This window comes from Vulpes vulpes, chromosome 13, assembly GCF_048418805.1.
Source record: "Vulpes vulpes isolate BD-2025 chromosome 13, VulVul3, whole genome shotgun sequence".
Classification (NCBI taxonomy): domain Eukaryota; kingdom Metazoa; phylum Chordata; class Mammalia; order Carnivora; family Canidae; genus Vulpes; species Vulpes vulpes.
In genome coordinates this window covers 70416933-70429137 of record NC_132792.1, presented here as the reverse complement: position 1 = coordinate 70429137, position 12205 = coordinate 70416933, and the positions used below count along the sequence as shown (strand labels likewise).

The 12205-nt window shown below is 38.0% G+C and overlaps 1 protein-coding gene across 5 annotated transcripts in view; it reads left to right on the top strand.

The window, feature by feature from the left end:
* FAM110B (family with sequence similarity 110 member B) overlaps nt 1–12205 on the top strand; it is a 224030-nt gene that overhangs the window by 100779 nt on the left and 111046 nt on the right. The window lies entirely within an intron of this gene.

Genomic DNA, 12205 nt, shown 5'->3' with positions numbered 1-12205 from the left:
CAGGCGCCAAACTACTGAGCCACCCAGGGATTCCCCTGAGTTGCACTTTTAATCAGACTGAATTCACCTGATCTTCCTTTTTTTTTTCTTTTTTCTTTTTTTTTTTTTTACTCTGTCAATATGTCAGCTGGGAGAGTTGAACTCCCATTTTAGATATTTTGATTCCGCTTTGCATTCAGAGACTCAAGTACCATGAGAATATATGGGCTGTGTGTCTTCTCTTGGCTTTCTAACCTCTTCTCTGTTGCTCTCTTGCCTGGTTTTTGGGATGAAGGTTATGGGGGTAAATTCTAGTAAAGTGATTTGTTGTTGCATTTCTTATTCTTTCAGATTCCAGTCTTTCTGTCCTACCTGTTCACACTGTCCTGTAAGGCTGGTCTCTCTCTCCATGTTCCTGGCAGGTCAGGTCCTGTCTGTGGGATTTCCTCCCTCTCTGCAGGCTAGCCAGGCACACACAGCCTTCAGAAATGCAGCCTACACTGGCTTTCAGCTTGCCTTTGAAGGACTTGTTTCTCGTTGAAATTAGGTCATCAAGGCTTCTATGTTATTATTACTCTTTGCTAGACTGACCCACAGAAACGTATGTTTTTATTTTGCCCAGGTGAAATTTCTTTTTACCATGAGATCAAAGACCTTTCTACATGCTCTGTATCCTAATTGGAAATGGAACTCGTATTAAAGCAAATACCCAAAAGTTTGAAATCCATCAGTGAGTTCTCTGGATTCTGGTTAGGTTTGACCAGTGGAAAACATTGGCAGATAATCAGTGCAAGTTGAAAGTGCTGAGTGACATCCTTCTGCTTTTTCCTTTTTCCAAGACCAAAATCTGGTACCTATACAGTTCTAATGAGCCATCCCTAGTTACTGATACCTGACAATAAAATAAGATATCTGAAAGAGAATAAAAGTAAAATCAAGTCCTCTTGCACTTGCCCTTTTCAATTCAAGTCAGAAAACAGGAAAAGTTAAAGATACATACATAAAGTGAATCCATAGCTGTCTTAGTCTTTTTAGGCTACTGTAACAAACTACTATAGACTGGGCAGCTTAAATAATAAACATTTATTTCTTACAGTTCTGGAGACTGGCAAGTCCAAGATCAAGATTCAGGCAGATTCCGTGTATCATGAAGGCCCATTTCCCATTTCATGGACAACTTTCTAGTCTTCTGTCCTTACATGGCAGAAGAGATAAGGAAGCTCTCCTGTGTCTCTTTTATAAGAGCACTAATCCTATTTATGAGGGCTCTATCCTCATGACCTAACCATCTTCTAGTGGTACTACTGCCTAATATTATCACAAAAGGTCTATTGCAACATTACTACCACTAATGGTGGAAATGTAATGGATTATTTACTCTATTTCACATTTCAATCCGGTGGTGTTGAATATGTTATTATTTAATTCAGAATAACTCTTGAGTAAAACTGCGATTTAAATTGGGAAGTGCTTGACCACAAAACAAACAACTTTAACCACTAAGCTATAAATACTGCCTTGTTTAACTACTTTTTTTAATGATCAATCAGTCCATTTATTTTTTATGTGTTAGATGATCAACCAGTAGCATTTTATCCAATACCTAGTTTTGTGTGAACATTGATGTGAGATGGATATAAAAGAATTCAGACTATGTTTTTGAAATATATAATTTAATTAGGGAAATAAGGCTTACATAAAATAGCCACACAGCCAGAAAGCGCTACAAAAGATAATATAATAAATGCTATATTTTATGAAGCAAGTTGTATTTTTTATCGTGCAATTTGGTATAAACCTCTAGATAGCAAAATTGCCTTAAATGTAATGGAGCTATTAATTTGATGTTTACTAACAGTGTCGCTCTCTCCCAGCCTGTCATTTATATCAACATTAATTTCCCCAAAGCCCTAAAGATCCAGTATGGCAGACATTAAAAATGAAAAGTTCAATCCTCAGTGAAACCATACCCTAACTTACTTTACAGACATGCCAGGTGGCCTGGCTCACACACCCTACCTGCTCACTTGCTGGAAGCAGCATCCTGTGGTGCTGTAGATGCTAGTCTTCCTGGATCCTGCCAGTGCAGTCAGACTCTTGCTTTAATAAACACAGTAATTTATGTATTTATGTATGTATGTATTTATTTATTTATTTTAAGGTTTTTTTTAAAGATTTTATTTATTTATCCATGAGAGACACAGAGAGAGAGAGAGAGAGAGAGAGAGGCAGAGACACAGGCAGAGGGAGAAGCAGGCTCCATGCAGGGAGCTGGACATGGGACATGGATCCCGGGTCTCCAGGATCAGGCCCTGGGCTGAAGGTGGCGCTAAACTGCTGAGCCACCCTGGGATCCCAACACAGTAATTTATATTGGGACTCTCCATTCACAAGGGCTTCATGGATGAGATGCATCTGGCTCTACATTTCTGTTCTGAAGATAAACACTTTCCTGTGGTACATGAGGTAAGAAGTGCCCAGTAGACACATGCTTCAACATGGATGAACCTGGAAGACTTAGGCTCAATGAAATAAGCCAGTCACAAAAGGACACATGCTATAATCCCACCTACATGGAGTACTTAAAGTCAAATTCATGGAGACAGAATCAGTGTTTGCCAAATATTGTGTGTGGGGTGGGGTAGGGGTGGGTGTAGGGTACAGAGTCTATTAACTTCTATTTAATGGGTACGGAATTCCAGTTTTTGCAGGTGAAAAGAGTTCTGTAGATGGATGGTGGTGATGATTGGACAAAAATAGGAATATATTTAATGCCACTGAAGTGTACTTAAAAATGGTTGAGATGAAAAAAAATGGTTGAGATGGTGAATTTTTTTATGTGTATTATACCACTAAGAAATGTATTAATACAAAATATGATGTCTCAGTAAGTGTGTATTGAAACATTAAAAAAAGAAGTGCCTAGTAGATGTATTACATTTCATTAACATTATGCTTCATTTCTATAGGATAGCAGAAAATGCCAGTGTTATTGTTCTATACTTATTAATGAGACTTATTAATGAAACAAATAGCTTTTTTTTTTAGAGAAACCTAAAAGTAAAGATTCTTTGCCCTGAAATCATTGCCACCTACTCTGGAAAGTACTTGAAAGGGACTCCAGTAATACTTGTAACGTAGACAAAGAGCCCCAGAATTCAACGTTGTTAAATAGAGATCCCTCTCCTGAGGACCAACTAAAAAACAACAATGTGCGAAAGCTGCTGTGCCTGCATGTTTGATGAGCATAACAAGTGTGTGTGTGTGTCTTACAAACAGTTTAATTGATTGTTAGAGTCCCTGCGGTCTGGCACTGAATATATCATGGAGACTAATCTTTTAGGCAAAAAAAAAAAAAAAAAAAAAAAGGTGGAGGGTAGGCTAGCATCTCATCAGCGCTCTTTTTTTTTTTTTCTTTTTTTTTGGTATTTGGACATGCCTGGTAGGATGGGACATTGCCAGCTTATAATAATAGCAGAAAACAGAATTTTGTTGACATAATGTCTTGGAATGATGGTGTTATTTAAGTACTATTACATAATCTTTGTATTTTGAGGAACATAATGATTGATTTAATTACTCATTGACTGAATTTACTCATCCAAAAATTATAACTTGTAAAAGTAGATATATCTTATGACTCGGCAATTCCACTTCTGGGTATACATCCAGAAGAATCGAAAGCAGGGTCTTAAAGAGATATTTGTATTCCCATGTTCATAGTGGTATCGTTAATGGTAACTAAAATGTACATGTAACACAAGTGTCCATCAGTAGATGAATGAGTAAGCAAAATGTGGTATGGCCATAGAACGCAATAGTATTCAGCCTTCAAAACAAAGGAAATTCTGACACATGCTACAACATGGATGAGCCTCGAAGACATTATACTAAGTGAAGTAAGCCAATCACAAAAGGACAGATACCATATGATTCTACTTTATGAAATACTTAGAATAATCAAAATCATAGAGATGGAAAGTAGTTGCCAGGGGTCACAGTGAGTGGGAATGGGATTTGTTATTCAGTGGGTACAGAGTTTCAGTTCTACAAGATAAAAAGAGTTCTGGAAATGGATGTTGGTGATGGTTGCATAACATTAGGAACATATTTAATACAACTGAACTGTACATCTAAAAACAGCTTAAGGTGGTAAATTTTGTGTTGGGAATTTTACCACAATGAAAAATTTAAAAAATAATAATTTAGGGGGTTAATAATAACAAATAATATATATTTGTTATTTACATATAGTAATATACTTTATACATTAATAAATTACATATGTAAATTAATATATTAATATATAAAGAATAAGTAAATATTATCAGGTTCCAGATAAGATAAATGCTTTTTGCCTTAGGTTAGTAAGTTCCTTACTCCTATGTTTTTTCTTGAAAGAAATGTTTTCCCATAATGTAGATTAATCAGAGATTTTGTACGTAAAAATTTGAGTAGCTACAAAATACATGTTTTTTTTTCTGCTGGACAAAGAGATAGTTACTTGACTTTGGAAGAACCATTCTGACAAAAAATGAGTATCTCAATATATTTTGCATTTAGGAAATCTGTGGTGTTGTACAAGTTCAAAAAGAAATCCTTTTTAAAGTTTTATTTATTTAAGCAATCGCCATACCCAGCGTGGGGCTCGAACTCACAACCCCAGGATCAAGAATCGCATGCTCTTCCTCCCCAAGCCAGCCAGGCACCCCACAAGGTTGAAAAAAATTTTTTTTTTAAGATTTATTTAGTTATTTGAGAGAGAAAGCATGAGCAACGTGGAGGGCCGAGGGAGAGGGAAAGAGAGAGAATCCATAAGCAGACTTCCTGCTGAGGATGGAACCCCACACATGGGACTCTATTCCAGGACCCTGAGATCATGACCTGAGCCAACATCAAGAGTTAGAGGCTCAACCGGTTGAGCCACCCAAGTGCCCCACAAGTTTGAAAATTTTAGTGGAAGGAAGCTCCTCTATTCTTTATTTCCGAAGTACCATATTAGTCCTACAGGATATATATCAACATTATTCTTGCTTATATTCATGTTTTTGCATCTAAATAGCTGTCCCACCCAGCTGCTGCTGGCATGTAGGTTGAGAGCTACTTACCATAAACTGTTTGCCTTGTAGTTTTATTCATCTTTTCTAAATGAGATATTATTTTAGCTACTGACTCAGAATCATTAAAACCCTAGAAAATGACAATATTAGTAATTGGATTATAGCCAGTCAATAAGGTGCTAGGTTTATAAACACTTATTTGTATAATAGGCTCTGTGCTGAGTGTTAAAAATGAACTTTTGAAATGTGCAACACTGTACAAAATGTGTTGTTTGGAACCAGGTGCATTTATCCCTAAGGTAAATTTGTGAAATAGACACTGTACTTAGTATTTTATGGATTTTGCCATTATGACATTTTCCAGAAACTTCTCTCTTGTATATAAAACACTTCTTTGACCAAATGCAGTTTGAAGCTAAATGTTATTGTTTATAGAGAATTGATGAACAAAGGTGATGGGATACATTTGAGTGAATTTAATGAAACTTTTGAGTGTGCCTTTTTTTTTTTTTTTTTTTTGTCAAAGCTAGAGAAATACCGGGATCTGTTTAAATTCTGTCTAGACAAATTAATTATTGGAATACATAAAAAGCTTCTTTTTAAGGGATCTTCACAGCATGTAAGGAGTATAAAGTGAGGTGATTATGGTCTTTGTGCTTTGAACCTCATGAAGATTCTCTAGTTGTATAATCCTGGAAAGAAAAAGTAATTTTCTAAGTGTAGAAATGAGTGATTCATGGACGCCTGGGTGGCTCAGTGGTTGAGCATCTGCCTTTGCCTCAGGGTGTGGTCCTGGGGTCCTGGAATCGAGTCCCACATTGGGCTCCCTGCATGGAGTCTGCTTTCCCCCATGCTCATGTGTCTTCCTCTCTCTCTGTGTCTTTCATGGATAAATAAATAAAATCTTAAAAAAAAAAAAAAGAAATCCGTGATTCATAATCCAGTGACTCCTATGTACCCAGCATTTTTACACATTTAGTTGAAACACCTTATTCCAGATTAGGTAGTATTTCCATTCGTTAATGGAAAAGAGGGCAGGACAAGGTTGCTGAGCCATCAGACATTTAGTGAGCGTTTTCCGTGTCCTGATTCCTTCACTTACCTCCTTTATAACACATTGGCATGCCATCCTCACAGTGACCCTTCGAGGTAAGGGCTATAATTATCTTTATGTTGTAGACCAGGGAACCTGGGCTTTGAGACCTTAAGTTAATTACTCAAGGTCACATAGATAATGAAGATTTGATAGGAAGCAAGATGTGAACCCAGCTGATTTCACAATGGCCAAGAGCGTCCGTGAGGTACTCATTTTGGTTCTAATCCTCTATCCCGACTAAGGCTGCCTGGATTGTTCAGAGTTGCCCCAAGATGACAACATTTGCCTGGGCTCACTCTGTACTTCCTGCATCACCCCAGTGGATACACTGCTGGTGGGTGTAAGGTCAGCCAGGACATACAGAACTGGGCTGTCTTGGAATCCCTGACTCGTCAAAAATATCTATGAAGTATTGCAACCTGAGCTAAATCCTAGGGATCAAAGGAACCAGGCAGGGGTTTAAGATTTAGCAGGGAGATACAGCTGTAACTTGGTATCTGGGGTGAATGTTTTCATGGAGACCAGTAAGGCGCCCTGGGCATGGAGAGGAGGAAGTGGTAACGCGTGGGATGCTTCTCGGAGGAGGGATTGTATGAACAATGTGAAGGCCGAGTGGGCTGAAGCCTCCAGACACCCATCAGGAGGTGTAGGCTGTTTCACACAGTGAACGGCCAAGCAAAAGCAAGGCCCCATGAGAGTGTTGTGCAGTGATTTGGAATTGCTGGCTACAGCATGTAAGGGAGCGTGGCCAAAGAGGCAAATTTGACAGGGGGCCCTGTCTGCTAGCATGACCAGTGTTTGGCTTTGATCCTGTAGGTGATAAGAGAGCTATTGAAAGAGTGTCAGAATTGTAGGCACCGGTGTGTGTAGTCCTGGGCCTAACCGGATAGGAGAAGGATCGATTTTGTTGCTGATGTGGAAGGTGGAAAATCTGGGCGTTGGGAGACAGGTTGTGGGATGACAGGTATCCCTACCTCATGAGGCAGCCTCTTTAAATTTGCAGTTGTTCAGTGCTGGAATGCTCATATCGTGAGCCATATATGCCCCTCTACTTTCTGCCACTCAGAATGAGGTCTCTTCCCTCATATGGTGGTCCACCTTCCACCTACACTTCCCTAGTTGATTTAAATATTTCTGGGTCCTTTTGCTATCTGCCCATGCCTCGGTTTGTCAAGATCTGACCTTAACTAACACTCTTCTCAGCCTGGGTCGTAGAGGAGGTACAGGGTAATTCCAGGCTTGTGCATCATGTTAGGGACTTTAGTGGTGGGGGGATGGCCACATGTAGCAGATTCAGGCATCCAAGCTGGGCTTTAGAATGGACCTGGAATGAGGACATCCTGAGCATAATCAAGAATTATCCACACCCTACACGGTTGGCCATTTAAAGCAGAGTAGTACTTGTGTTTATTTGCCTTGAATCTGATACTTCTGTTACTTCAGCCTGTAAGTTCACTAGTATTTATGCCATAGGTAAGAGCTGAGTGATAAACTCAAGCTCGTGGGTCTTTTTCAGATTAAGTAGTTAATAACTCCTACCTTGGAGCACATTACTTAGATTTTTTGGTTGACAAACTTTGTGAGGGCAAGGGCTCCTTTTTAGTTTTGGTGTCTTTTTCCATCTATTACCAATACATGGTAGAGAATATTTGTTGAATAATGAAATTTTTTCCTCTGTATTTGACAATAACACTATCATATTGTTCCATCTTTATATATTTAGAATCATAGTTCTCTTATATTAAATTTTAGCCGTTTTTATTTTTACTTTTTAAAAGATTGCTTATTTATCTTATCTTATTTATTATCTTTCTTATTTGAGAGAGAGAGCACAGAAGGAGAGGGAGAGGAGGAAGCAGAGTCCCCGCAGAGCAGAGAGCCCAGTGCAGAGCTCAATCCCAGGACCCTGAGATCACGACCTGAGCCGAAGGCAGATGCTTAGCCCACTGGGCCACCCAGGTGCCCCTATTTTAGCCATTTTTAACCTCTGAATCAGCTATACCTTTGATAAGCCTATCTTACATCTTTATTTATATCCTAGATAAGCATGTCCAGTAGACCAGATCAAAGCTTTGTGAGTGCTTAAGAGGTGTCTCCCAGTTAACGCATCAAAGAGTTTTAAAGAATAATTTTGGAGTTGATTTATAAACTGACCCATATTTCTTCATGTTTCTGTACTTGTTGGTTTTCTTCTACACATTTCTTGGTAATTCTTCAGACTCCTATATATATTGCCCTACATGAATCACCAATAGCTTTAGGAAGATTATTCTTTTACAACGAGGAGGTTTATTTTATTTATTATTTGTTTTTATTTATTTTTTTAACTGAATTTTCTTTAAAAATTTTTTTTAAATTTATTTATTCATGAGAGACACAGAGAGAGAGGCAGAGACACAGGCAGAGGGAGAAGCAGGCTCCATGTAGGGAGCCCGAAGTGGGACTCAATCCCGGGTCTCCAGGATCAGGCCCTGGGCTGCAAGCGGCGCTAAACCGCTGAGCCACCCAGGCTGCCCTATTATTTGTTTTTAAAGATTTTATTTAGTTGAGAGAGAGAGCATGAACGAAGGGGTGGGTAGGGAAGAGAGGGGGAGAAGCAGATTTCCCACTGAGAGAGCCTGATGCGGGGCTCAATCCCAGGGTGCTGGGATCATGACCTGAGCTGAAGGCAAACGTTTATCCAACTGAGCCACTGAGGCACCCCACGGAGGTTTATTTTAGACTAAGTATTATTAGCCCACTTTATGGAAATCTATTATTATAAAAGTAAAATCTATTGGAAGTTGTAGAAAAGTGGCATAATTTAGTTTCCCTATAAACAGTTAATTTGACTGTTGGTTTTTTTCTTTTTCTCTTTTGGTGGTCTCTAGCTACTTCCCCATCACAGATTGTTAAGTATTTAAAGATGGAGAGTACCGTCTGCTGAAGGATTTTCAGATCTTAGTGATGAGGTTACTGATTTCCAGGTTAAATGATGGTGGCCCTGAGTTTCGTTTTGTTTTTAACCAGTTTCGTTGGAGTATACTTGAATATACAATTAACTTCACTGGTTAAGGGTACATTTCAGTGACTTTTCACAAATATGAGCAAGCATGTAACACGACTACAATCATGATGTAGACTATTTCCATCCCCCCCACAAAGTCCTCTTTGCCCCCCTTTCTCTCCACACCCTGGCCTCTGGCAGTAATTGATCTGCTTCCTATTGTTACGGTTTTGCTTTCTGATTTTAGTATTGTGAATGATTATGAGGGATTATGAAGAAATATGTGGAAGTTATTTTGTTGCTGACTTATTTTCAAGAAAAGAGTCCTTTTCAAAGGATATTTGGTTTCCTGCACCATTTTTGTTTTGTTTGGGGCATGATTAGAGGGATTCTTCTGCTTTCTGTTGGTTTATTCTAATTTATCTTACCCTTCTTCTGTACATATGTAGTTGGCCCTTGAACAATGCAGGTGTTAGGGTGATGATCCCCCACCTGTAGTAAAAAAAAAAATCCACGTATAACATTTAACTCTCCTAAAACTTAACTACTAATAGCCTGCTGTTGACCAGAAGCCTCACCTGTAACATGAAGCGTCAATTACCGTATGTTGTGTATGTTATATGTATTATATACTGTATTCTTAGAGTAAATTAAGAGAAAACAATGTTATTAAGAAAATCATAAGGAAGAGAAAATATATTTACAGTACTGTACTGCCTTTACAGAGAAAAAAATAATCTGGGTATAAGTGAGCCCTCAAAGTTCAAACCCACACTGGTCAAGGACCAGCTGTACTGTTTACTAAATCTGTCAAGTCAGGTTCCCTGAGAAAACCCAAGTAGTTCTATTAACTGCCCCTCCAAGTGCACATTCACAGATATACATTCATCACGTGCACACCTTGACTCGGTCAGATGCCACTATGAAAGCCTCCTTAATTATCTCCCTCATCAGCCCCCAGTGAGCAAGGACAGCATCTCCTGCTTTTGGGTTTCTGTGCACCTGGCACTGGCAGTGCAAATTGTTGAGGAGTCAACAAATGATTGTTGAAGATAATAAGTTGCTGAGCTAGGTAAATTAAGTGCTCTTGAGTTTTAGAGAATAAGAGTTCTGTCTGCACTGATGGATCTAATGGTAAATTATCTTTAAAATTCTTACTTTAAAAACTGCCTATATAAGCTTTTACTGTAGTATACCTACATTTTGCTTGCTAGCTATCTATAAAACCTTCTTGAAAATATGTTGTAGCAAAGCTATGATTATGATTTGACTGTGAATAAGAGGGAAATTCTATTTTTAGAGTAGACGTATCTAGGTTAGACAACCTAAAAGTATCCCAAATTTTATTTCAGATTTCTCATGGGCATTAGTGGTTTAATCTTTCCAGTGGAGCGAAAGGCAGAGTTATGTTTTTGATCATTTTGAATAGTGTTTCATATTAATAGAAAGTTAAGTTGACTCATCAAGTGGTGTTCATGCTGTGTGGAGTAATAGATGCGTAGAAAATAGATGAAATTGTAAGCTCTGAAGAGCTTGTTTATGGAAATTAGAGATCAGTTATGATCTAATAGAGCGCTAGATTGGCACCTATGAAATCTGAGCTCTAGAACCAGCTGAGCTGTGTGACTTTGGAGAGGTCAGTTGACCACTCCAGGCTTTCATTTCCTTAGATGTGAAAGGAGTGGGTTACAAGCCCTTAGCTTTAAACTATGTGATATGAATTATTTTTTATTAGAATGGTTTTGATGTCACATGGCGACTTTGAAGATAAACCCAATCCTGAAATTCATTTATGGTATTATTCTCCATCCCAATCATAATGGTGTGACTGGCATTTCTCAATCATTAGAGGAAGGATTGACCTCTTTGTTGTTTTCTCTCTTCATAAGTGAAAGAAAGGAGAGCAAAAATAATGATAAAGATGAAAAGGATTTTTTAAAAGCATTTTGGATATAATTTAGGGCAAGACAAAAAATACTATTTGGAAAAATAGTTAAATATAAAACTTTTTACTGTGTTATGAGTCACCATCAATCTCAAATAGCTCTGGGTCCAATTTCAATAAAAATTTCTCCAATACTTTGCTAAATGTGTATGATTTTATTCATTAGAATTCTGGAATCCTATATTTCAGCAGGCGAATAAAACCTTAAATTGCAAAGAGTAAACAATCAAAAAGATCTGAAGGACATAGAGTTCATATTTCTATTTGAATCTGGAACTAATTTTTACCTAATGTTCTTGTTGAACATTGTCAGATACAGGGATGGGGGAAAGTAGATGATTTTGAAAGTTTTATTTATTTTATTTTATTTTATTTATTTTTTTTTTTTTATTTTGAAAGTTTTAAATGTGGGTGTGGGAAGTATCAGTCTTAGTTATTATTTAAATAGACATTTTCAGGCTCTGTTTTTTTATTTTTATTTTTTGAAGCTATGCAAAATCTAGGTCAAGATTTGCAGCCTTGTTAATAAACTTCTGGCATACTGTTCGGTACACATTACTCCAGAAAGAACGTAATGATGGTTGGGACGTTGGCATTGAAGTGGTTCTTAGCCATTGCCTGTCGAAGTCCCCAGTGCCTCCTTAAAAATTTTACTATTGATTACTCCTGTATCCATGGGGAAAATACAGTGCATCTGAATAAAAAAAAAAGATATCTTTTGCAATCTGAGCATCTTCCTTCCCTGTCTCCAGCTCTCACTTTCAAGTAAACAAAGATGTAGTTATTTGGATTGATGGCATCCAAGGAAAGCAGATGCTGAAGGGGGAAGGTGTTTAAATTTTCCACCACTGTATCGTCTTGCGAGTTGCCAGGTATTTAGATAACAATCACTTCCATGATTGATCCAAGCCTAATAAAAGCATTGATGTGTCAGACCTGTGGTATCCATCAACTTTCCTCAAAAAAGCCTCAGTTTTTCCCCTTTGTAAAATGGAATCTCATTGTTTCTGGGCCTGAGTAAGTGCTGTCAGTGTTCATTGTTTTCCTTCCCAAAAGATGAAACATTGTGTGCTCGCAATTTGGGACAGTGTTGCCTCCAAGCTCTGCTGTCCTGGCTCCAAGAGAAAGAAGCCCCTGGA